Raw genomic sequence first — 12,801 nt, forward strand, 5'->3', positions numbered from 1 at the left:
CTTAGAGAATATGTTGAGTCAATGAATTCTACGTTTTTGTTTTCTGTATCCCTGCCCTTTCATCAGAGAAAGGATGTTTTATTTTTTTCTGTTTCCTTCCTTCCCTATTGCTTCACCAGCAATGTAAGGGGGAAGGTGTTTTTGCCTGTTCTTCTATAGACCAAGACCTTTGTTCCAGAAGGGAGATGAGTACTAGGATCTGGGTAGGGCTCATGCCCCTCTGCAGTGACTGTTTTCCTCTTTCCCCAGATCTGCACTGTGGAGGGATTCTGCCTCAGGACTTTGGTAAGTCTGTGTTTGGTTGGGTCCCTGGAGAACCCCATATGTATGTGCTGCCCAGGGGTTCTATCTCACCACCCATGTGTATTTTCCACCAACTCTTTCCTACTTCAGCTGACCTCTACGGGACACATCTGCCCCAGGTAATCAAGGGCTCATGTTTGTGCTGCTCCACAGACCCCAGCAAAAGATTTCAGGCTTGGGCTGCCCTGTGGCCTTGGCTTTCTGAAGGATCAATAAAAATAGTAAATTTGCAGTTTTTTGAGTTTTGTTGTTATTGTCTATGAGTGAAACCAATACTCTCTCTAGACTGTTGTGTCCTGTGATTTTATTCTTTTCACTCCACTAAATACTAGGGCCGTTTCATTTCTCGATATGCTTTTCCTACCACAAGAACGTCTTAGTAGCATAGGATGGACGGAGACGATAATAATAAGCTACCAGGAACCGTTCCTATCACCCGGAGGCACCATCCTCCAGCGAACTGCTCCACTCTGTGCAGACAGTGAGTCCAACTGAGGAGGAAGCTGGTTTTCCCAGCCCACTCCGAGAATTGCATTTCAGCTCGCTCAGGTGAAGAGATCATGGTTGAGAAGCCTCACTTACTGGATATAGGAAACAGAAGCCAAAAGATGAAATCTCTTCCTATTGCCTCTGTGTATGTGTTTAGGCATCTGAGCTGCTTTACCCTCCAACTGGTTTATTGGACTTAACTTTCAAACAAAAGAGAGGAACAAGGCAAAGAGATGCACCTATCCACCTACTGACCATATGGGGCTCGATGGCAGATGACATGAAGAGTTGATTGACTGATTTTATGAAGAGTGGATAGAAGTCTGACCGTAGATTGGTGAGTAGAGTCCTTTTCTTTGATCTACTGTGATTTGCAAGGATTCTTGGGGTTGAAGAGGCTGAGCACATGGCAGAGCCACACATATATGGCACCCAGGGGTTTTCACAGTAGAGAATACCATTCTCCCACCTTCAAAAATTTCAGTGCTTTGTACCTGGTTTATCAATGAAACTGCTTACTGATGTTGCTAGAGGAGAGTACTTTGTTTCCTTATTGGGTTTTCTAAGTTAATTCATGTTTGCACTCATCACATCATCTTAAAAATACCCCAAAGAGGCAGCTGTCTGTGCTTTATAGGTAGGAAAACTAAAGCTCATAGGGAATGACTAGTCACAGTCACTCAGCAACTAAGAAGAAGAAACACTATGGAGAAGCACTAGAGTACTCAGAGTTTCCTTGAGGCAGGGGGTCTTTAGTGGGAGCTACCTGCAGTGATATGTTTTCTTGCCTTTGTCATTAATCCCTGCTGTTGGAGTTTAAAGTTGTGTACCTGTCAGGGTCCCAACAAAAAACAGGTAATATTTGCTTTAGTTTGAATCTGGTATGCTCCCCAAAGTCTCATGTATTAAAGGCTCAGTCCCAGCCTGTAGTGCTATCAGGAAATACTGGAACCTTTAAGAGATGAGCCAATGGAAGGAAGTTAAGTCACTAGAGGTGTGTCGTTGAAGGGGATATTGGAACCCCATCCTGTCCTCTGTCCCTGTGCTTCCTGGCTATTGCGAGTTAAGCAACTTTGCTCTAACACTTGCTCACTGCCTCTCCAAAGATCCCAAAGCAATGGAACCCACAAACCATGGACTAAAACCATAAGTCAAAATAAGTATTTCCTTCTTTTAAGTTATTAAGTTGTCATAGTGACGCAAAGCTGACTAACACAACATCATAAAAGGAAAGTTTAATGAAAGAATTCATACAAAGTAATAAGCAAGGTTTATGGAGATTACCAAGGGATAGAGGTCCAAGCTAGTGTATTAGTTTCGTAAGGCTGCTATAACAAAATACCATAGATCAAGTGCTTAAAAAATAGACATTATTTTCTCACAGTTCTGGAAGCTAGAAGTCTAAGGTGTGTTCAAAGTGTGAGAAAGTGTTGTTTCTCCTGAAACCTCTCTTAGGATTGCAGATGGTCATTTTCTCACTGTGTCCTCACATTCTTTCCTCTGTGAATGTATCTCCCTCATGTCTCTTCCTTTTCTCATAAGGATAGCAGTCATAATAAATTAAGGCCTACCCTAAAGACCTCATTCTAATTTAATTACCTCCATAAGGTTCCTATCTCTAAACACAGTTGCATTCTGAAGTACTGGAGGGCTAGGGCTTCAACATATGAATGTAGGAAAAGGGGCAAAATTCATCCCGTAACAGCTAATAACCAGGGGGCTGTTACTGTTACTACCCTATGACTCAAGGGGCAAGAGGAAGGGGAAGTTATCAGAAGCCAGAACTTGGTGAGGATGGCTACATGGAGAAAGCCCCCATAGGAGCTGTGCATTAGTAGAGCAGTGCAGTCAACCCGCAGTGGCCTGGCAGAGGGTAGGGAGGCAATAAACATCCTGATCTTACTTTTTTCCCTGCTCTGAGCTCCCACTTGTGTCCCTCTCTGGCTGAACTAAAGGAAGGCCAGAGGCGAGGGAACCATTTTTGACACAGCCCATTGAAGTCAGCCTTCTGGGCATAGAGCTGGGGAGAGGGAAAGGAAAAAATGAAGAAATTCCACATGGTTTGCAAACTGAACACTGAATTCTGCTCTGAGGGACTATGCTTTATGAGAAAGGCACCTAATTGCCTGCTTTTTTTTTTAATTCAGTGATTCATAGTTATGTTCCAAGGTTAGAGGACATTGAAGAAACACTGAGTAGACCTCTTCTAATAGTTTTCAGAGGTGTCATCCTGAAGGTTGGGTCAGAAGAGTCTTCCATGCTGCTCAAATGGACAGAGAGAGGGGTCAGGTGTGACATGGGTTCTACCCATTTCATCAGGGCCTTTTCTAATCACTAAGTCCAGGTATGTTCCAGGTGCATGTTATCACACCTTTAGGCCTCTGTCCTATTCCTCCTGCTTGGAGTGTCTGTCACACTCCTTTCCACTAACTGTCACTTACCCTCCCACAGCTATGCAGTCTCAAAAGCTTTTCCTGGACTCTCAACCTACTCACATGTCCCTTGAAGTTGCCCTCACAGTACCCAGTGTTACCCTGCTGGAGCTTAACTAAAACAGAGACCCATCGAACAAGAATGCCCATCCTGGGGAACCCTGGCAATAGGTTTCAGTACAAATTCAAAAGCAAAGTCAAAGCAGTCAACAAATCTAAAGGAACATCTCTGAACTCTCTGTGTATCACTTTCTTTTGCATTGTTGTGACCAAAATACCTGGGAACAACTTAAATGGAGGAATTATTTATTTTGGTTCACAGTTTGAGAGGTGTCAGTCCATCATGGTGGGAGGGTGTGGCAAAGGAGAGCAATTCACATCATGGTAGCCAGGAAGCAGAGAAAAAGAAGAAATACAGGAAGGAGCCAAGGCAAGATATATCACTTAAAGACACATGCCCAGTGACCTACTTCCTCTAGTTCTACCAGAAACTCAATCACCTTCCAATAGTTTATTCAAATTTTGAATCCATCAATTGATTAAACTATTGATTAGGTCAGAGCTCTCATGATCTAATCACCTCTGAAATGCCCTTACAGACACATTCAGAGGTTTGTTTTACTAATCTCCTAGGTGACTCTCAATCTCATCAAGGTGACAATCAAGATTAACCATTGTACCTTGTAAGGTAAGGAAACTTATTGGAGCTGTAATAGACAGATCAGTTTTACTGTTTTAGCTATGTGACAGGACAGTGACAGGTGACAGGACAGTGGCAGGTGAGCTAACCAAAGAGCTCAAACCTTTCAATATGTTTTAGGTAGGAAAACAGCATTGGTGATAGGGGAGGGGGCTGATATCCATCCAGCCATCTAACTGTACCCTGAGGAGCACTGTGTTGGGGGCCAGGGATACAGGAGGGCAGAAATGATGGTCATTGCCCTGCAGTTATGACAGCCACACTGCACATGAACATGACATGCCAGACAGCACCACTGTGGACTCCTCTGTGGCATTTCCTTAGGATGCAGACTGTCTCAACCATGTTACTAAGTGCCACAGAAAATGAAGAAGCACAGTGAAGTACATACTACCCCAGTGGGTCAGAACTGGGGCCTTGGCATCACTCCTCTTTCCTGATTCTTACCTCCTCTCACATCTGACACTGGACACATGCATGATTCAACCTCTCTGAATGTGTGTCATCGTCTATAAAATAGAGAGAATAATGCCTTCAATGTTAGATTGCTGTGAAGACAAAATGAACTGGTAACACAAATTAAGTACTCAACAACTGTTAGTCTGCAAATTTTATCAATAACAGCACTTGGGGATTCAGGAGAGAAATTACTATGGACTGGGTGGTCAGGAAAGGCTTCATGGACCATGAGAGTTGAATTGGGTCTGAGAAGATGGGTTTGGGATTTCTATGGGTAATGAGAAAAAGGATGGGTCAAGAAATGACCCCAAACACTGGCCAAACTAGAATAATTCCTATGGTCTCTGGGCCCAGACCCTTGGCTAACTATTTTGGTTTTTATTCTTCAATTAAGCCTCCTGGCTCAGGCAACACGCTCTCCACAGTCTCTGCTTCCAGGTCTGGCTAATTCTCCTCCTGCTCAAAGCCCCTATGATTTGCTACATGCCATGTGGCCCTCTAATTCCATCCCAAGGCTCCAGAGGTGCAGATCTGCAAACCAGTGTGATTAGCCACCATTGCTGGCTTCCCATTCAGCATATAAATCTAGTGCCTGGGATTACCTCATGCCAGAAAACCGAAATCCAAGTCAGATGGTTAAGGCATTAATAGCAGTGAGTGTTGTAAAGATTCAACAATGCAAACCTTCCCAAAATGAACCATCCTGACCTCCCTCGTGCTGACAATGCGTGTGTGACATCATGTGTAAATGAGCCTTAAATTTGAACCAGGTGCCGAGAGCTGTCTGGCGTCTCCTGGCTGCTGTATTAACCATCAACATGCACAAGGGGATTCTGAGGCAGTAAAATGGAGCGAGACCGATGGCAGTGAGCAGGGCCGGGCGCAGCAGCTGTGGCAATGAACATTCAAATGATACCCACCCGGTTGGGCCTGAGGCCCCCAGGCCCTGCAAGGCATATTTCCGGAGGGCTGGGGAGTCCAGGGAATTTGACTGCCTTTACTCAAAGACAAAAGTTTCCCATGCAAATCAAACCACTTGAACTTGCTTCCTAGACTTGATTCTGAGCTCTGTTTTGATTTGCATCCAGCAGGGTAAGACTCAAGCTCAGCCTGAGGCAGAGGTGAGAGTTAAAGCCTATTGCATATAGGTACGAGCATTTTCAGATATATTTTCGGAAGGTCCAATTAATTTCCAAGCAAGAGTCAGCTCCAAATGTCCAGGTGCTACAATTTTTACCAGGCTGGGACCTGGAGATAAATGTATGCCTTCATCCCTCTGGCATCACTGATCCCTCAGCGGAGCCTTGCCCTCAATAGGTCACATGATACACAGGCTCTAGAGCACTGCATAACTTTCGGAAGAATAGAATTAGGTGTGTCAAATGGATGAGGTGTCCCCACCATTGTTAGTCATAGGTAGAAGAGAGTAGATGAAGAGTAAAAGTGAGTTAGGAAGGAACAGTTCTTGGAGGTTACTAAAAAAATTAAAAATAGAACTCCCATATGATCCAGCCATACCACTTCTGTGTGTGAACCTCCAAATTCAAAGTCAGCTTATCATAGAGTCACCTGCAAACCCATGTTTATTACAGCACTATTTACAATAGTCAAGCTGTGAAATCAGTTTAGGTGCCCATCCACCAAATGAATGGATAAAGAAAGTGTGGAAAATAAACACAACGTAGTTCTACTTAATAGCTATTAAGAATGAAATTGTTATTTGCTGAAAAATGGATAGAACTGAAGAGCATTAGGTTAAGTGAAATAAGCTAATCCCATAAAGACAGATATTGCATGTTTTCTCTCATAGGTGGAAGGAGGGGTGGGGAACAAAACCAGAGTCATGAAAACAGAATGGGGACTCCAAGGGAGGCAGAAGGGAAAGGAGTTATGGAGAAGGGAATATAAGCAAACTGCATTGTATGCATGTATGGAAATGTCAAAATGAACCCCCTCACTATATCCAATTAATATATGCCAAAAAATTTAAATGCCAAAATATTCTGTGCCAACAATTGGATGTGAATTCTTCCAAGCTACTTAAAAATGAATATATAATTGTATGTATATTTCTAGAATTCTATTTATAAAATTAGAAACTGCTGTAAAAACTAAACCTGAGTAAAATTAAGGTTTTTATTGTTGTTGTTTAGTGCTTACCTGTCATGGTGTCTAACCCCAGGTTGTTCATAGCATGGTCATGTCAACAGTCTGCAGTTTGGTCATCACTAACAGGTCCACAGAAACGAGACAGTGAGGATGGACACAAGGTATCCAAAGTGATCCTCTTGTGGTAGGGACTGTGTAGAAGCTCTACACATGCTGGTGAAGAGAAGCTGGAGCCAAAGAGAGGAATATGAAAATCCGTATTCCACGGATCTCAACTTTAGTGAAATCCTCGTGGCTCAGGACCATCAACCCTCACAAGTGCACCTCACTGTACCAGGAAGTAAGTCTCTAAGTGGGGGGAAGGGAGGGGATGGGAATGGGCAGCAGGTCCTGGATGGAGGATATAATGGGGCTGGCATATGTAGTGTCTTTTTTTTTAATTGTTTTATTATTCATATGTGCATACAAGGCTTGGGTCATTTCTCCCCCCTGCTCCCACCCCCTCCCTTACCACCCACTCCGCCCCCTCCCTCTCCTTCCCACCCCCTCCATACCCAGCAGATGTAGTGTCTTTTCTAAAGGCTATTTAGACATGTAAGCATAAAAAAATGTATATATTTTATAATGTAAAGAAATTAGCTGGGCACTGGTGGCTCACACCAGGAGGGAGAGAGCAGGAGGATCATGGTTGAAAGCCAGCCTGGGCAAATAGTTTGCAAGACCCTATCTCAAAAAAATCCAATACAAAAAAATAAAAAAAAAAAGGGCTGGTGGAGTGGCTCAAGGTGTAGGCCCTGACTTCAAACCCCAGTAAGGAAAAAAAATAATAAATGTAGCATGAAGATGTTAGGGGTAGGTTTCCTGAAGTTATAAAGTAAGCAGAACTACAAAAAGTTACCATCTGAGAAGTCCTTCCAAAGGAGGTGGGTGTTGAAAGGTTTTGAGGGAGAGAAAGAGCTATGGAAGAGGAAATGAAACTGCATGAGTGGCTTATGCAAAAGTATGGAGTCAAGAACTCATGGGAAGTCAGTTAAGATGCTGAAGATCTTCATACCATCTCAGGGCATGACAGATTTCCCAAAACTCCAGAAAAAGTTCCTTGAGAACTTTTCTGTGGGTTCCCTAAGACCCAAGATTTGAGAACAAATTAATAGTGAGTTTTTACAGGGACAGTAGAAAGTATTCCCTTTTAGCTTTGGGAAGATATTGATGGTGCCAGTCCAATGCAGAGAAGCAATTAATCTTTCTCTACCACCATTTTTTTTTTGTCTTGTTCAAGGCCTTCAGATAGACCTACCTTTTGCTTAATATGAAGTCCAATCTCAACCTGGCTTCCAGCATTCTCTACAATAGGATCCCACCCTCATCTTTACTTCTCAAGTTGCTATTACATCTTTGCTCCTAGCAACATTTGTACTTGTCACATCCAAAATACACCTTGCATTTTCTTTTGCCTCTGTTAGTATTTTCTTTGCAAGTGGGTGCTCCTCCTTCTCTTTCTCATTCTACTCTGGTTATCCTTTAATTTTATATCAGCTGTTACTTCTTCTACAAAGTCCTCCCTTCTCACCCATAAGGTGGGGAGCCCCACCATGAGTTTTTCCAGTACAGCTTTTGATGTCTTTGTTACTCACCAAGGACCCATGGGTGACTTACTGTGCACACGGCACATGCAATGGCTAAGTCCTGTCCTTCAGGATGCGATAACCACCCTAGTATTGTATTGTATACAAGATGCCTCCATTGGATTGCAAGTTTCAGGAGTAGTTTACCAACTAAAGAAAAATACTATACTTAACAATGTCATATACTGACAGAGAAACTCATACATTCACAAATGAGGTTGGAATTATAGTTTAAGAATTTTATTTCATCAGAATAAAGGTCTGGGTTGCTAGAGAATGGCTCTCTAAGTTACCATAAGCATGGTTCTTTTTGGTTTTCTTTCAGAAGACACATTGTGAACTATTCAGTAGCCCAGTTTGGAAGTGATTAGACACATCTTTTAGGGGATTTGCTTGAAAGAAGAAAATAGAAAAGCCATTTTTACAATGACATTAAAATGCATGAATACAATTCTATTTATTTAGTCTGGTTAGCTAATAAGTTGAAAACTATTCTGAATGATTGAAAGAATTTATTTGAATGCAAATGAATGATGAAACTTCTTACATACATGGAAAGTGTCCAAGTATTTTACTTCTTTGTGAAATATAAATATTATTATGGCATAATAATTACTGATTGATTTTAGATAGATCATATACTTATAAAACTTTAAAGATGAAATGCTCTCTTAGTGTTTTTCTCTAAATTTACTTGAAATGTTGGCAAGAAGTTTATAAATTTATTTATAAATCAGGAATTGATTATTTTTTTCTTTCCAAAGGTCAGCAAATAGGGGAGAGTCAACAAAGTCATTAATCTATTAGGATCATATATATATATTAAGACTACACACACACACACACACACACACTTTTATATATATATATATATATATTTGGAAGGATATCTATATCGTTCAAAATATAAGATAATGGAAACAAAGAAATCGTTACTGATTTTTTTTGTGGTGGTGCTAGGGTTTGAACTCAGGGCCTGGAGCTTGCTGCTTGGAAGCCACAACTCAGTTCTACTGAATTTTTGAATATAGACTCTGATTATTTAGATTTTGCAGCTTGAAAATGTTGGTCCATAATAAAGTTTTCATTGGTCCTTGAGAAATAAAAAAACTATGCAACAAATCATTTCACAAATTTAGACCTGTTGAACTTAGAGGATTATATTTTATTATGACCTTCTTTAATTTTTTATATTGGATAGAGAGGATAGGTAACAAGTTTTTAATGACTTCTTCGATCAACTTGCAAAATAAAAAGTTGGTAATTTTATGAATATCCAAAAATTTATTTTGAAGTTCTAAAGATCCAAAATAAATTTCAAGTCTAGGAAACACTGAATTAGATTATGATGGTTAAAAATTGTACTTGTAGAGAATCATAGAACATAGAAATGGATTTCTGACACTGTTAAAAACAGTGGGATTCAAATTTTCTTAAAGTCAAACTGTTAAGTATTGGAACACAATGCTGTTCTATTTGAGAGCCCCTGTACCTTTCCTTTGTCAATGCTGTGGCAAAGATCTACAACTCAGAAGACACAAGGAAAGCCCAAATGCCATCTAGAGGCTATGACAAAACAGATTTAGGTGCCACATTTTATTAAGCAGCCTTCAACACAGTCAATATTGACTGTGTGCCTGCTATGAGCAGAGCCTTTTTGTGGGGGAAAAAACCTATTAGCATATTAGTTAACCACGTAACAGTTAACTTCAGCTGAACTATAAAGTTTATCTTCTAGATGTGTGACCTTGGACAGGGCATTCAACTTCATAATCTCTGTAATTTCAAGTCTGTTGAGTGGGGCATAACTGGGCCTACTCAGATTACATGAGGTAATACACATGGTATAGTACTGATCCGTACATGGACATGTTAGCTCATTACTGTCATGCCACTTTATAAGAGTGATGACCTTCCATTCATTGAAGATGCCAAACGTTCTAATGTTTGAAGAGTGGAGAGCTGGGTAAGGGAAGTAGGATGCTATAAAGGTCTTTACTCTTTCCCTAGGGAAAGACCCTTCCCCAGCCTCATTCCCTTTGGTTTCTACTGCCACCATCCAACTAGAAGCTGACTCACCCATTTTGTTCCCAAACATAGGAAACCCCAGGTTGCTGTAAGGTGAGTCCTGGGAGTTGGGTCTCTGAACTACCAGCCTGGGAACCTTGGCTGATGACACTAAGGTGAGACGTTAGCAAGTGCAGGGCTGCTCCAACCCCCAAATCCACCTCTGTGGAGGCTTGGTCCTATTTCCTATAAGAACAGTTGATCATGTCTAGCTTTGAATTCTGTTTTTCCTGAGATTTCTAGATCACCTGACTGGCACACTGCTGTGCTGGTTTTGTTTCTAGAGAAGGGTTTACACATGCAATTCTGTTCACACAGAACAGACTTTACTGGCTTCAAGAGACAGAGGTGAGCAAGTTAAAACTCATTTCTGTTTTCAAAATGCCCCTCAGCCACTTTTCCTCGCAGGCTTCAGACTCCCATCACTGGTCCTCTCCCCTGCTTTTCTCACTCCCATTCTATGGTCTGTATTAGACCAGGATTTAGCTATTTCTCTCACTTCTCCTGCCAACTCAGCTTCATAGGGTCTTATTTTTAAAAAAAATTAAGGTGAAATTCATATAACATAAAATTAACCATTTAAAAGTATACGATTCACAGCCATTTAGTATACTCACATTACTGTGCAATGATAAAAATCTCACTTTGCACCCCAAGCAGCTTATCAAGATATCTTCTAAACAAAGACATCATTTTCCTTACCAAGAGAAGTTCTGGTGCCAGATACTTTTTCCTCCTGAAACCCTGTTCTTTCAAGGAGAGAGTCTTTTAGCCGAGGAATAGGTGCCATCAAATGCTTCTTATCTTTTGGAGAATGGATATAATTTTTAAAAATAAAGGCTGTGAAATATGGTCCGCAGAAGGTGCTATGGACTGAATTATTTCCCCTCCAACTCCCAAATCTTTATTTACGTCCTTGGGCCTAGTGAGATGGTATTTGGAGACGGAGTCTTTGGGAAGCAATTAGGGTTAAATTAAGTCATGAGAGTAGTGCCCTCAGCATGCAATTTGTGGCTTTATGAGAACAGGAAAGAGACTGCTCTCCTTCTACCATGTGAAGGCACGGCAGAAGGCGGTCAGCTGCAAACCAGGCCGAGGGTTTTCACTAGAAATCAAACCAATCCAGTCAGCACCTTCATCTTAGGCTTCTCAGTCTCCAGAACTGTGAGAGAGTAAATTTCTGCTGTTCAAGCCATCCAGTATATGGCATTTTGTCATGGTAGCCTGAGCTAAGGTAGATGGCGACATTTACAAAAATTAAATTTAAGCTTAATTTACTGCTTAATGGAATATTAGTAGTTTTCTTAAAAACTATCATATAAATATTTGTAAATGTAACATATGTGGGTAACGAAACAAAAATTTCAGTGGTGGGTATACAGAACATTATTTCAATTTATGTTTGAAATTTTTCATAATAAAAAGGTGGGGAAAAACTCATGGAATAGAGCTTTTTGTTTAGATAATTTATAGTAAATGGCATAAAAATGTGCTATCCACTAAATTATGGGATATAAATGGTGCTGGGCACATGTTTGGTGTCAGTTGTAACCCTTAAGGCTGAATTACATAGAGAGGTATGGTGGTACGTGCCTGTAATCACAGCACTGGAAAAGCTGAGGTAGAAGGATGTTGTGAGTTAAGAGGCCAGCCTGGGCTACATGGCAAGTCTTTGTCTCAAAAAAGTAAAGACTGGATTATTCAAATTAAACAAACCTGATAACAGATCCAAGGATTGGTGTGCCTTTCTGAGTCAATGATGACACAGGGTCCTGAAAGAGCAACAGCAATGGATGGCATCTGGTATGGTTAAAATGTTTGTCTCTTCTAAGCTCATGCTGAGATGTAATTGTCGATGGAATGGTTTGGGCCTTGAAGGTGATCGAGACGTGATTGCTCCACTCTCATGGGTGAGCTAATGCCATAACAGAAGGGCTTTCAGGAGAGAACTCTGTCCTGGCTCCCTGCTCTTCTGTCATGGGGGAACAGTTTTTGCCCTCCGGAGGTTACAGTGTTCCAGGTGCCATCTTAGCAATGGAGACCAGACTCATCAGATATCCAACCTGAGGGCACCTAGATGGTGAACTCCCCAGCCTCCAGGACTGGGAGCCAACCTGGTTCTTTTTATTATAAATTACCCAGCCTGTGGTAACACAGGCTAAGACAGCATCTGTCCTACAACCTTCACCTTAAGTCAGCTTCTCTCATGGGAATACCCTATAAGCAAAGAGGACAGTCCTCCTGCGTCATTCATTAAAGCTATAAGAAGACTCCCTAAATACACCACAAAGATTTAACAACTATCTACTGAGCACCAATTGCATGAACCTACTGTGAGAGATAATAAAATCTTTGTGTAAATTAAAACTGACACAGAGAAATATGAGAAACTACATAGCAGCATTAAATTTAAAGAGCAAGTCTTACATTATCAATGGGAATGTAAATTAGTGAAACCTTTAATAGAGGCCAATTTAGCAATACTTATCAAAATTAGAAATACATCTACCCTTTGACCCAGCAGTTCAGGTCAATGAACAGGAATTTATCCTACAGATATATTAATGTGCTAAATAATTAATATGTGCATAATAATGGAAACACCACATAAAATAGG

This window comes from Castor canadensis, chromosome 3 (genome assembly GCF_047511655.1).
Source record: "Castor canadensis chromosome 3, mCasCan1.hap1v2, whole genome shotgun sequence".
Taxonomy (NCBI): domain Eukaryota; kingdom Metazoa; phylum Chordata; class Mammalia; order Rodentia; family Castoridae; genus Castor; species Castor canadensis.